Below are 15,787 nucleotides of genomic sequence, written 5' to 3'. Positions count from 1 at the left end.
ATTTTTTTTTTAAAGCTGTCATGGGTCAGCTAGTAATCATGGACACAGGAAGGGGCATTGGGATAGACTTAATTGGGAACAGATCACGGAAGAGATTACCAGGGGTCTTTAATTAAGTTAGAATTATTGAGCAGAAATGTCCATTTTTAGATTGATTCATATCCTGCAGACCCATAGCTAATTAGTGTGTTTCAATAGAGCATAACCTCTATGCAATTTTTGAACAGCACTAAGTAGAAATATACAGATAAGGCATAATCTATCTACATTAAAGTCTATATATCTATGGATGGGCTGTTAGTTAATTTAGGACTTCAATATTTTGGGGACATGCACTGTACATACCTTCAAGGTAAAATATATATTGGCAAATTAATGGGAAAATTACAAAAATACTTCAATACTGAAAAAGGGGAAGGTCTAATCCCAAAACTACTAGCAAAGAAGATAATAAATGATTATTTCTTCAAGTTCAGCATTTCAATAATTTTCATTTTCACTTGTGATTTTAAATCTGTAATTGGTTTTATTATCTGTATTGCAAGATTTTACGAATATAACAATCATCATCCAAGTTCAATATCATTTACAACTGAAAGATTCCTTATGACGTTTATTCTGTTTTTATAGGCCTATATGTTCATTGTTGTTGTGAGAAATGAAAGCAAATAAATGAAACAGAAACAGAAACTGAATGCATTTCATTGTTTGAAAATATGGGAAATTTCACACAATTTACTAATCCTTTAACTCAACTTTTAATCCCATTTTCAAAGTGATAGTATTTATGGGTATATCTATCACATGACACTTCCAGGCTGGCAAGGTGAGTCCCAATATCATTAGGCGTGCCAGGTCACAGCTTGAAAAGCGTGAGAACATGGACTCAAACTGTGCGTACTTTTGCATGCAAGTGATTCGAGGTAGTGGTGATAATCGTTGGGTTTTTCCAAGGGGAGGGGATGTGACCCAACAGAATATCTTGTGATGATTCACTTTTCATAGACATTATACAAGATTAAACGTCTACTGGTATCAATAAAATATATATTGTGGAAGAAATATATATATTTTTATTTAAGCCGTAATTAGTAGAGATGCAATGAATGGAACAATGTTGTTAGATTGTTGTACAATCCTCTGACCCTACATGTAGCAAGAATTGATCACAATCATCTCTTCTGACCATCATCATTATTGTCATCATCATCATCATCTGCCTCCTCCTCATCAATCATCATCATCATAATCATCATCCTCCTCATCACTACCACCACCACCATTATCATCATCATCATCATCATCATCATCATCATAATCACCACCACCATCACCATCTTCATTGATTTTACAGCCCTCCTCATGCATATACATGTACCACAGGATTACTCCACAGATACAAGCCATCAACAATAATTTACCAGGGGTAAACAAAAGTGCCACGCCCACCCCCTTTAAACCTCCTTTACCACCTCCCTCCACAGGAACTACTACCAATTTCAGCCAGGGCCGGTTATTTCACTTGGCTTGAGCTGTAAGGTGATGCCTAGATTCTCACGAGGGGTTGGATGGATGCATTTCGCTGGAGGGGTGTTAGCTGAACCTAAGAAGGCACCCCTACTGGGACGTAACTCAATTTGTTATGGAATGCTACAATTGTTGGCATCAGTCAATGGGGGTATGATTTCATATTTACAGCGCAGCATGCCCTGTTCCCACTAGCCGTATAATGCGACAGGGAAAGGGGTATTTCAGCATTATCCTTTGCATTTAAATAATACTCAGATCTGTCCACATTAGTTGTGTTTGTTGTCATCACCACTTCCAACCAACATCACTACCATTTCAATTACCACCACCATCATCATCATCATCACCATCATCATTATCATCATCATCATCACCATTATCATCATCAGATTCATCACCAATATCATCCTCCTCCTCCTCATCATCATCATCATCAATATGACCACCACCACCATCATCATCATTGTCATCACCATTATCATCATTACCAAAATCATCATCCTCATTATCATTCATCCTCCTCCTCCTCCCCATCATCATCAACATGACAACCACCATCACCACCATCATTGTCATAATCATAGAATTAGATCTACTGCTACTATGACATCAACCACCATCACAACTACTTTTATTACTACCACTACATCCATCACCACTGCTGTTACTACTACTACTATTACTACTAGTACTACTACTACTACTACTACTTCTACTACTACTACTACTACTACTACTACAACAACTACTACTTCTACTACTACTACTACTACAATTACTACTACTACTACTACTACTACAACTACTACTACTATTACTAATGCTACTACTACTACTACTACTTCTATAGACTACTTCTACTTTCAGTCTTTCACTCTGATATTTAGAATCAACTATATTTTCTTCATTTCCAAGGGGATCCACACTTTACAAGCTTTGCTTTTTAGTGGACCCCCTCATTTCCATTTATGCTCAACATTATACTGTGTTTTTTTTTACGAAGTAAGAATGCTCGTCTGTAAAATTGTTCCTGATTTGTATTACTTTATAGTACTTTCTATTATGTTTTGAATGGAAATGGAATAAAGAATTGAATTGAAGTCAGAGATGATTTCCTTCCAAACGGAATCGGTTTGATAGGAACACGGCAATGAGGGTTTGATGTGAAGTATGTCAAACGTAGCCTCTCCCCTGCCCTGAAGGATCAATCGTTATCGTTTCAGAGGCCAGAAAGAGGATACTTTCACTTTTTTGTTCTATCAAGAGTCTTGTTTGACATTCTACTACAAGCTCTCATCACATTCTCACAGCTATGATCCATTTAGATGTATGGAAGGAGTGTCCCCATTGGACAGAGAGGGGTGGGTGTGGCAACTGTAACAATTGAAAAGGACACGCCCCCATGATAATAACCAATACAACACATTAATATGTGAAAAATGTCTTTACATCCCTCTGGATGTAACAAGGTGTGTAGGGTAGGGAAATTATGAATTCCAAGCCTCTTATTAAATCAAATCCACAAATATGGAAGTTTGCATAATACAAAACAAAAAGTGGTAGTGAGGCATAAACAGCTATCTCATTTTCATTCATCATCTAATTTTGATGAAGATCACAGCAATTGAATTTTAAATCTTCATATATTCTAAAACATCTCTGGAAGTGAAACTCTGAAAGGGAGTTGGAACATGCATTCTTCTACAATAGGTGCCACTGGGTGGCCCGTTATGAACCAAAGACACACACCACACAAAAAAGATGGAATTTTCGCCCAAAACTTTCTGGAAAACAGATCAAAAGGGAGCAATTTCCCACGATTATCTTGGGCTTTAGTAGGCCAGATCTCCCTAGCTGCCTCCGCTGCTCACAGAGATTGAATGGTTATCGTTGTTGGACATTTCGTAGGGATGGCCAGGGGGTGCCTTGGGCGCCAGAGGTGGTAGGTCTATCGTACACCCAAAACAAATATTTTTGTTTATTATATTTTACAGATATGAGGGCATTTACGTCACACTTGTAAGACTGAGGGGAGTCAGGTATCCAGTATGCACTTTCATTACTGCATTATTCATTCCTTTTATTGACGTAGTCATTGAAAATGGGGGCTCTGCCCTAAAACTGATATGGAAAAAATACTAATGCCGTTATTCAATTGTTTATATAATATTCTTTTTTATTTTTTATTTTTTTTTCATTTTTATTCAACATTATTATTCATTTTCATTTAACATTTTCTTCTTCTCCTTTTCTATTTTATTGATTTCTTTTTTTATTGTTTGTATTTTATTTTTTCTGGGGTATCAAATTGCATTTTAAGAATTAGACTAATAAGTAGCAAAACTACATATTATTTATAATCTGCTTAAGACATACATCGTACTGTATCCAAGCGCTTAGAGATTCAATCAGTCATTCTCACACACAATGCATGCACATATTAAGCTTATGAGAATTTAATACCCCACTATCCATAATAGCTCATATTATCACCCGCATTTTAGAATAGGAAGCCAGAAAAATGACCCTCCCCTACAGAAATATCAACCTGTTATAGGACCATATAAAAGATATCCTTCCAGAAGGAATAATTAGGTAACACCAAAACAGTCAAACAATAGAGAAAATACCTTTTAAGATCTTTAACATGTACTTAAATACCTGTTATCACTTCAAATCCAGATCAAGATTAGTCTGTGTTCACATTTGACCCTTATTATCTTCCTCCTTATCATCCATTGCAGGGTTAAATTCATTGGATATAACACCTAATTGGCGACCAACTCTTAACCAGGGACCCATATCATAAAAGTCTGATACCCCTTTCATACTGCCCTCTTCATTTTTCACCGGCGAACTTCTCCGCCTCGCATTCCTCACTTCCCCGGCGAAGAAAAAAATGTACCCTTTCGCACTAACATTTCTTCCCCGGCGAAAGTCAACAGGCGATTGCAGAACAAACGAAAGAAAATTGTAAACATTACTTCTTACCTATTACAAAAAGGTATAAAAAAAAAATGATTACAACATATTTTGGAAGTATTACGATAAAAACAAACAATATCACCTTGTTTTTTATATTTTAGCGCATTTTATACATGTAAAAAGTGCTTTTTAATAAATGTTGTTAGTAAAAAAAAAATTATGTTCGAGGGTATCTACTAGGCCATAGCATTCAGCTGAGCTTGCAACTATCGCGCGCGGAATCTCGGTACAGGGGACTTTGGGAGAGAAAAAATTTGACATCTGACCTCATTAAAGAGGAGAAGTTCTCCGGTTTGCTTTCATACTGGACACTTTCCCCTTCACTGGCGAAGTTCGCCGGTGAAAAGCGCAATATGAAAGGGGTATTAACTTTAACATTCATGGTACATGCATTGACCTATGGTACTATGGTAACAGGTCTCATTAGCCAATCACAATCAAGGTTTTCACAATATTCACAATAATAGCAAAGAGCCAATTGTAAGTCTTAATGAAACGGACCCATGGAGTAGGCCTGCATTGTTATTATTTCTATAAAATCCTGTTATAGAACATAAGAAAAAAACTCTAAAGATAATATAGAACAGTTTATTTTAAATAACATGTTTGTTCTTAACCCATTTCCTACTGTAACCGGGTGATCCTTGAACAAAGTCAATGGGAATCACAGAATTCAGTAGTCAACCAGTTAATTCATGAAGGTCCTTCGATTCCTTACACCTTCCTCTTGGCAGATTCTATTCAAATATCACTGGAAGTATGTTACTCGAATTTAACTTCTAAAACCTGGTGAGCATTTCATAATGCTGATCACAAATTTACACACAATTTTACGAACAATTTGAATAAATAGGTGCTAAATCAGTCACAATGGGACATATCATTTAGCAGAAGAAAGTGGTCAATACATAGCAAAAACTGTGTTGTTAACCAGTGTACATAAAGGACCACACCAGTTATTTTACACCAGTGTTGAATTGACAGTGTTAGTTTAACACCTATGGGTGTTATTACAATTACAACACCTTTGGTTGTTACATTTACACTCTTTGGTGTAATGTTCAATCTCTAGGTTGTAATTTTAGCACCTCAGGGTGTGGACCTCTATTAACACCAACTGGTGTCACTTTTAACACCACAGTTTTTACAGTGTAGTTGTGCGTAAAGTCATTCATGATTTTCACACTGCTTTATGCAACACCCACCAGGGGCTGAAATAACTGAATGTGAACACGGACTGCTATCTAACTTACAGGAAATAAAACCAATACTGAAGAACTGACGATTAGTCTTCAAATATTTAAGGAACAACACAAGGCCTTTGAAGTCATCCCTCTTTTATAGAGTGGTGGTAATTAGGAAAGAACTGACCTGTGATTATATAATGAGTGATCTATTACTAATACCAACTTGGTGTATCAAGATGAGTGACAACAAATGGGAAGGTTCTTGGATAAATTCCACTTGAATTTCTGATTTAATGGGAAGTTTATTATAATATATGAATTTAATGTTTTGCAATGGTGTCTTCTCTTTTTTTTTTGGGGGGGGGGAGGGGGAAGGGGCTTTAACCAGGGTAATGTGTAAGGTTTCATGATTTGAGTATTAGCATATCCAAATCAAAGAGAAATAAGAAGTCTTCATTGTCAGTTGGGTTGTCAGCGAGCAAGAATCAAGTTTTTAAAGTGGTAAATTGCCAATTCGTCTACTGCCAACTCGTCCACTCACCACATGGTCTACTTTATTTAGTCTAATGCCATTCCGTCCATCAAAATTTCATCTAACAACCAATCGGTCCACTCCATTAACCTTTGTCCAATCATCACTTCGTCTAATCACCATTTCATCCATAACCATTTCGTCTAATAACCAGTTGGTCTAATATCCATTTCATTTACATTCATTTTGCACAATTAACACTTAAGTCCAATTAAACCAAATGGTATATGGACTAAATGGATATTGGACCAACTGGTTATTAGACAGAATGGCATGACACTAAATGAAAGTAGACCATGTGATGAGTGAACTGATGGTAGACCAACTGATAGTTGACTAGTTGGCAATTGGACGAATAGGAATTAGAAGAATTGGAAATAAACCTTAAAAGTTGGGAGGGGGCTGACCATGCAAAGATGCTGTTTTCATGCTGTTGTACATATTGTGTGGGTGTGTGTGTGTGTTGGGAGTGAAGCTCTTTAAGCTAATCTTCTGGGCTTGGCAGAAGGTGATATTCAAAATCTTACATCACAACACTGAAATAAAGTGATATCGACCTGAAAGCCTGGGAAATGCAATAACCTAAATGTCAATGGCCAATGAATGGACAAACTGCTTTTGGACACACAAAAAGTATTTTTTTTAAAACTAAATGAAAGGACAAACTTGCCATTGATCTAAAGTGGCAAAAACCAGCCAAAATGTGATAATAGAGAAGGATTTGACCTTCCAGACCACACCATTCCCCCAGGGTAGTTTGCTACCCTGGTAAACTCATTGGGGGGTATCCCAGAGTCTGGGTCATTTTGGGGCATTTTTCTGGCTTCTTTACCCAATGGGTGCTTTCACATCTGCCAAGTCACAAAATTCATAATAAAAATATTCTGGCCAATTAAGATTCTTGCTTTCTCCTCATGTCTTTTTTTTTCATTTGTAATTTCAGGTACATTTGTGATCATATTCTGTTCTTGTTTATGATGGCAGAATCACATTTCAAAATGCATTTATAGTTCAGCATTTCAGGATTGGCTTTCAGGATACATTTTATGTTTACAACATGAAAATAAGCTAAATGAGTATATGCAACCACGTTTTAAGCCAATCACATATAAAAAACAGAACATTTTTCGGTTGTTTTTCAGTGTCAAAATTGTTGATTGTACACAGCTAAATAAGAGTGTTTCATAAAAACAAATCGTGTCAGTGATTTTCACTAAATCAGAGGTAAGAATTTACAGTAATCTATGAAATGTCTATTTTGTTTTGGTCATGCTCCTCTACAATGGCCATGCATGGTTCAAATAACAAAGGCCATATATTAATACCCAAACAAGACATTTCCTTGACCAACAATTCCTGGTATACATCTCCTTTGTGATGTTTATGATATCTACTAATCTACACATAATCAGCAATTTCCACCAAAGTCACAACAACTCTTATCGAACACATAGCAAGCAAGACCTGGGAAATTGTGCTCTGCACTGACCGATTAGTGAGATCCTACTAATTAGACCTTAATGGGGTTTCTTGATAATGTATTAGCACTGTATCAGCCCGAATTCTTATCCTGCTCTGTATTTCTTCTAATGATAAATATAGGCCAATATAGGCCCAGATTTTAATAGAGAGAGAGAGCAAAGAAAAAAGAGATAAATGAGTAGGCCTCTAAACATTATCGTTCTCCACTGGCCAAAGACATTGTAGCTGAGAATAACCTCATGAAATATCCTATTAAAATGTGTCTTCATTATATTACTAATATTAACCTAGAGCTTGTTCTGTTCAAGATTGTTTGCCAGATGAGAAATTTAAAAATTCAGATTTATATGAAGGGGGCATTTAGAGATATTCTCCACCATAGTTTCAAGATCTTGGGAACAATGGGATTCTAGCAGGAATCCAGCCCAATTTAGCAACCATAATATGAGTGCATCTTCACCAACGAATTAGCAGAATAACTGAAAATTTACAAACACCCAATTGCAATCTAGAGACGAAGCCCTTTTCATTACAAATAATCATATTCGGCAAGATCAGGATACTTTGCCTTTTCAGAAATTGCAGGATAATTTGACATTTCTTTGGGCTGATGATAACAAGGTTTTTAAGAAAATAGGCCTATTTTGCAGGAATGATGAATGGTCAGTGTAAAAAGACAAGATATCCTATCATAAACAAAATCCTTACTCTGGTATGTTTAAAGACCCAGCCCTTCTCATGGTCTCCAATTTCCATGGTAACAAGACCCCTAAACAATTTGAACTCCTATACTATCCAGGAGTAATTTATCATCTCACAGGGTATGTATATTTCAATTCCATAGAATATATTTTGATTTACAGTATAACTTATGAGATTGGTCAAGTCCAGAACTGGATTAATAAGATTACTAAATCAACTGAAATGGAATAGAATGGAATGAAATTTTGTGGAAATAAATGAAATAAAGAGAAATGGAAAAGAATAAAATGGAATAAAATTAAAAGATGTGAAAGGGAATGGTATGAAATTGATTGAAGTGAAATAAATTGTAATGGAATGGAATAAAAATTGAATAAAATTGAATGAAATTGACTGAAGTGAAATGGAATTGGATGAAATAAAAAGAAATCAGAAGAAATGGAATGAAATTGAATAAAAAGAGATTGAAATGAATGAAATTGAATAAATTAAATAAAATCATATGGAAAGGAACTACCGGTAATCGAATAAAATTTAATAAAATGAAACACCAATAAATGGAATGGAACTGAATAAAATGAAATAAAAGGGAAATGAATTAAATCAAATGAAAGGAAAAAGAATGGAATGGAATGAAACACAATTTGCAAAGTGTAAAACAATTACATATATACCTACAAATCTATTCAGGCAAACCCCTTTCCACCATCTTACAAAATAGATATTAATACTTTAATCTTGTTTCCTCTACCTGACTGCAAAGCAAGAAATTAATATATTTAAAATAAACATAAGATGATGCAATGGCTTGAAGTTCTTAATAGCTAGAGGTTCAAAATTTGATAGAAAAACTTAGTGTTTGACTCTCCCAACATCCCAACATGATGCTAATCAGATTTCATAGCTTATTTCTTTTTTAATTCTTGCGTAATATGCTGTATAGGCCTAGTCATGTTAGAAACAAATTATATCATGAGTTAATTTAGAGAAACAGGTATGAGCAAGTTATTCTTTCTAATCAGTCATTCAGCGTATGACCACAAATTAGTCAGCATAGGCTTAAGTCACAACTCAGAGCGGCGACCAACCGATAAGTAGCCTGCTCGGGCGCCGCTGGAATTTAGGCATCGCCATCCGATTATTGTAGAAGTCGAGCGGGCTGTAAAAAAAAATAGCGGTGGCTGAGCAGTGCCCGATTGATTACCTATTACTCAAGGCCAAATCTAGTCAAATCGGGGAACTTATCTGTTTGGCGTCTGAGCAGTGATCGACTGACGACCCACCGAATCCCGGGTTGTCCCCCAACGGCCACCGGCCTATTTTTAGGTAATCGCCCGTCCGATTTTGAATTTACCGCGAGTTCATCCACCGATCTCTGACTGGCCGATGAATGCTCAACAGCTGTTGATCAACGAGTTCAATTTTCGACCTAAATCGTTTGACGGCGACTGCTCGATTACGTCGGCGCCCGGACGGCGACCAACTGGGCGCCGAGCGTATTTCGGGTGGCTAGTGACAAGTGAGCAGGCACTGCCAGAATTTTAACTCCGCGCTAAATCTTGAGCGGCAACCGAGCAATGCCCCCAAAACCAGTGAAGCTTGGAAGGCCGCCAGTCGGTGCCTGGGTGAAATTGGCTAAAAGCTCGCCGCCCGGTCGCAGAGCTGGCTAACAGTCAGACTGCAGGTCCCAATAAAGTGGCTTCTTTCATCCAAGTGATATTCATGACTTGAGATGTTTAGCATATTTAATGAGCTTGATGCGGACCAAAACACCTCTTTTCATTCGGTAATTGCTGCTCTAATTGTGCATCGAATTTCATGAATTTGGTACCTTTGTAAAGAAGAAGAATCATTCTTTCAGGTCATGTGTTTGGATTTAGTCAAAGATTTTGTAATATATGGCCTAATTTAAACTGGAGGTCAGATCACAGGTCATAGACTTTGTACTTGGAGCAACCAATTCCAGTATGCAATGGAACACACATTATAATAATCTATGTCAGCTTCTAGATGAATATCATAACATTTCTCTCATACAGGGTGTTACTGATAGGGAGAACAGGCAGGTGTTCAGGGGAAAGTTTTCTGATATGCTTTTCATACTGCATATATTTTTCTTACCCGGGAAATTGGTGTTGGGGGGGGGGGGGTGTTAAGCCGTGTTTATGCTTCCACTTTTCAGGCCAGAATCAGCAATTCCAAACGTGATTAGTCCAAAACACGGTTGCGTCCATGCTTACTTTCATTTAAACGCTGTTTCAAAATGCCGATTGTAAACTCACAAAAAGGTGCGTTTGTAAACGTCGTTTGACCAGAATCAGGCTTTCTGGGGAAGTATAAACAGAACCACGATCGTAAACGCGTTTAAATGACGTCATTTGGTATATGCTTCCGGTGAGATGAAAATCCGCGGGCAAATACGGTCGCATCGCTCCATGGTCGCACGTTACCTCCACGGAATTACCTCTAATCTCCCTTGTTTTGCATGTGTAGTACTATTACTAGTATTACTCTTCCAATTTGTCATCACGATGAACGTTGAGGGATTTACACCAAAAAAAAACCTGGAACATGAGTTATAATGAGGAGACATCGCCAGATGCCCGAGTAGCATAAACAAATAGATATTTCATTATTTTGTATGCCTAATATTCTTTATTTTTTCTTACTATTATCCTCACTATGGTGGAAATTATATGGCTATATCAAGAAGCTCCATGCAATGACTAAAATATCGGAAATTGTTCGATGTTTATGTAACAGTCGACGTACCTTCCCCATAACATCACTCGGAAAAAAAAACTTTCGAAAAAGGGCGCGCCCAATTTGACCTCGCTTTCCTGCTCAACGAAAATTACGATGCGAAGCCAGCTGGAGATCGTGATTTCGCCTCTGAAAAGTTAAGCATAAACAGCACACACAGAACCACGTTTACGATCGGCGTTTTGAATCGACGTTTGAAAACGCTGATTCTGTCCTCGCAATGGAAGCATAAACACACCCTTAGCCCCACCAATTTCCCGGGGTTAAGCTTAACCCACTTCTGTTTCACACTACGTTTTGGCAAAGTGGGCTACCATGGTAAATAGTAAGGTACTATCTGGCCCTGCAAAAAAGCAGGGATAGCCAGCTTATAGCAATGCCTAGCACCACAATTGCAGTGCTAAAGAGATGCAGTGTGAAACAAAACCAGGCTAAGGAAAAATGGGGCTGAAACAAAACCAGGCTAAGGAAAAATGGGGTTAAGCATTTATAGCCAGAAGTCGTAATTGGGCTTTAATCACACTCTGTGTGGCAAAATCATCAATATTCATGAGCTGTGTGATATACCGGGTTAAGGCGTTAACCCTGGCTAAAGCAAATAGTATGGGGTTAAAAAAGACAGTGTGAAATCCCTGGGGGGGGGGGGGGTACTCGACCAAAAAAGTGTTGGGTATGTGACATGGGTGAGACAAAAAAAGGGGGGCTTTGGAGCGGGCTTATTATAAAAAGGAGCGTCCTCGGAACGGGCTTTGGAACTACAAATGTTTGTGAAAACGGGGGGTCCTTGGAACGGGTCGTCTGCGTGTGAGTGCGTATGCATCCCTATGGAACGGGCATACGTGCATGCAGCTAGCCCGGTGGCACGGGCGCTGGGTGTGGTCGAGCAGAGGGGATGGTCGGACAGCACTCTGCGGTCGCTTTTCACCAAAATTGCAGCTCATGGTAGCGGATCAATGCGGCCGGAACGGCGTAACGAAAAATATGTGAAGCTTTGGAACGGATTTCTTTTCTTTTTTTGTTCTTGATAAGAAGAAAATGCTATGCCTTGGAATGGAAATTTGAGTGTAAAACTGGGGGTCCCCTCCGCGGGAAATACCCATCATGCTTTAAATACTGAGCCCCCCCCCCCCGGTGAAACCCCCAAAAAGATAGAATGGGGTAAAGGATAGTCCGGGGTTAAGGATAGTCTGGGGTTCAGGATAGCATGGGGTTAAGGAAATACAGTGTGAAAAACATATGAAAGTGCCAAAGGGGGAAAATTAGCTGCTTGGATTGCGATGAATAGGATCTCACACAATAGTGGAGAAGAAACCTCACGCAACACTGTGAAAAGCTCTCACACTTATCAGGCACAGGTAAAACTGATTTGACGTTTTAAAAATCTGAGCTACAAGGGCCCAATTTTCACCTGTGTCTGTAAAAAGTTGTAAAACTGAAGCCCACAATAAATTGCACCCAAAAATCATAAATTAGTGCTTCAAAAAGGGAAAAATAAAGTGACTAGGAACATTGTCCCAAGTAGACTACCAAGGCGAAGAGATAAATTAAATTATGATTTTTCATTCACTTGCATCTTGAAAGTGTCCGCATGAATTTGACTTTTTTCTTCCTGGTTATTTTTTCATCTACATATACATGAGCAATATTGAATACAATCCACATCAAAGGTCAGGATTTTTATAAAAAGAAAAGGACCTTGTAATGCTAACCTGTCTTCAAGTGTCTATAAATGCTGGGCACTTTTTTACAATTGGAAAAAAAAATGGAATATTATCATTTTCTTTTTATTTCTATTATTATTATTATTATTATTTTATTATTATTATTATTTTGTTTGGCGTCACCTGTGCCTGGGAGGCGAAAAGCGAACTGAATCACTATGACCCGCAGGTCTCTCCTCCCGATATAACTGATTGGGGGGAATGCAGGTGGACCACTACACCGGGGTTTCCCCCTACTCTTATACGAATAGTGCAGTGGGTTCTTAACGTGCAAAGGTGGTGACTCTCCTCTACACGGGGCTTCCATTTAACGTCCTATCCGAGGGACGGAGTGTTTCTATACTCACCTATTCTATCAAATACACAAGCAAGCACAGGAAACATTCAATAACAAGCTTTGCTTTTCAGAAGGTTTCTATTTCATTTCATTACATTACATTATAATTGGCTTAACTTTGTAACTTTGTTGAAATTTTGAAATGAAATAAATTCGTTATCAATCAATCAAAAAATCATTGAAATTGCAGGATCAAATCGATAGCACTCCTTGCAGAAAATCCAACCTTTCCTAAGGGCCTTCTTGCAGGGAAGGGGGTTACATACATGTACATCAATTCCTTTACCCCCCCCCCCTCATTTTAGATGAGATAAAAAGATGCAGCAAGGTTTTATAGAGGCTGTTCACACCGCAAGGGGGGACCGTGGGCGGACCATGGATCGCGCTATCGTAGCGCGATCCACGGTCCGCCCATTGGCATTCGCCGGATTCACACCGCAGTGAGATAGCGCGGTCTATCGTAGCACCCCCTTTTTTGAGAGGTCCTGTTGCCATGACGCGTGACGTCATGAGGTCAGAGCGGTCAAAGATTTCGCGCGCTATTACGAACCCGTACTAGTTAGTTGAGAGCTCGATATCGCTGTGCCTATTATTCCCCGCGTGTAGAACGATGACTTCCGGCGTGCTATCGTAGCTCGGGTTCACACCGGCAGAGATAGCGCGATCTAGCGCGCGCTAGACCGCGCTATCTCTCGTGGACCACCCCCAAGAGGTGCTCCAGTGGCACGCCGTTTTGGCTTGCCGTGGCTCGCTGTTGGGCGGACCGAAACGACGTTGTACCTTCCACACCGCAGAGATAGCGCGATCTAGCGCGCGCTAGATCGCGCTATCTCTGCCGGTCTGAACAGGCTCATAGAAACCAAATATTTCTTTGAATAATGTTTCTACCCCATTTCCATTCCAGTATGGGTTGGGTAGTAAAGAGCTAAAAGGTAAAGGGAAGACCGTAAAAGGGGATCATCTAACAATTTATGGATGCTCTGTTTAGAGTAGCGTAAATACCATTGGCCATGAGCCCACTATTATCTGTCTTCACTTGTAGATAGGGTCATTTATATCTGTTACTGAATGTTTATACATTGGCTTTTGGAGGTAATGCTATATACTTCACCAAGCCTCACTCATGAGAAAATTTGCTCTTTTTCAATTTTCAGTGCTCCAATTTCATCCAGCCTGCTGACAAATTTATCATTCTTGAGAGTACACAGATAAATAAAGAGCTTGGTTATTAGCTGACCTACTATACAAGAGCTGCATTTCATTGACAGTATTTTTTAAACACTAAAAACAAGTTTTATTGGTTGAGTTTCCAGCCCCTTCAGTCAAATCTTATCCCTTCTTTCTCCTATCCTTGTTCATTTTTCTACTGATACCCCTCCCACCAGAGTCTCATCTCATAACATTCTTCCCCTTCTTTTTTTCTCACTTTTTCTACCTCCCCCCTCCTCTCTTTTGATCACACTATATGTTTTCAGTATCTAATGAAAAACATATTAAATTTTTTTTTCTGACCGTTCTCCATCCGTTTCCTTGCTTTGGAACAAATTTTGAGGCACAAGAAAAATATAAAAAATAATTTGGATATGGTCCCACAGCACTAGAAAACGGCTCTGACTGGCTTGTCAGTCACCGTTGCATTATGCTTGGACTGTACACATTTGGTGATATCAGATGTTACCCATCAATATCGCATCAAATACCCTTTTCATAAACCCAATTATGCGGCTAATAGCAGCATTATTTGGTCGTAAAATCGTAGGAGGACCAGAGTTATCCGCATTATTTTGATGCTGCTATTATCCGCATAATAGCAGCAAGATTTTGACTTTATGAACGCATTCCAAAGTAATGCGGATAATTGCCATGGTGCGGTCGCAAGGTCACCCTTTTCCAACACAACCGCATCGGAGGGGGTGTGTGCGGTTGCTATGATGATTATCCGCCTTTTTCAGGACGGGCGCTCGTAAAAATAATGCGGATAATTTTCAGAGTTTGTGAACGCAATTTTTATTGAATTATCCCAGAGCTGCCAACCTTGTGCAAGCAAAAAAAGGAATCATTATGGCCAAAAAAAGGAATTTCCAACAAAAAAAAGGAATGTGTTAAAACGAACCTTAAAACCACACGAAACAAACATCCAATGCAAAGAGTATGTATGCAGTGAACAATTAAAAAAAAGTTAATCTCTAGGCCTAGTCTGGGCTAAGTAACGGAGTGTTACAAATTGGACCCTTAGTCTTGGGCCGTTTGATATAATCTACCAACTTTAATTAAGTCAGTAGCAGGGCTTGAATTAAGAATTGAGAGGGGCAAGGCCATTTTTAAAAAGGCACTTTCAGCTTGGGGCAACCGGCAAAGTGGCCTTGGATGCCCCAAAATTTCAAGGGGTATCAAGGCCATTCTAAAGGGCATGAAGGCCACTTTTATTCTAGTCAAATGGGCACCAAGCCAAGGCAAATTTTTCTAAAAATGACAAGTAGGCCTTTCATTTTGTAGTGGAACCTACTCCGGCACTTATCAAAGTGAAGATCTGTCGAGAAAAATTTCT

This window comes from Lytechinus pictus, chromosome 18, assembly GCF_037042905.1.
Source record: "Lytechinus pictus isolate F3 Inbred chromosome 18, Lp3.0, whole genome shotgun sequence".
Taxonomy (NCBI): Eukaryota; Metazoa; Echinodermata; class Echinoidea; order Temnopleuroida; family Toxopneustidae; genus Lytechinus; species Lytechinus pictus.
Note: the sequence above shows the minus strand (reverse complement) of the source record.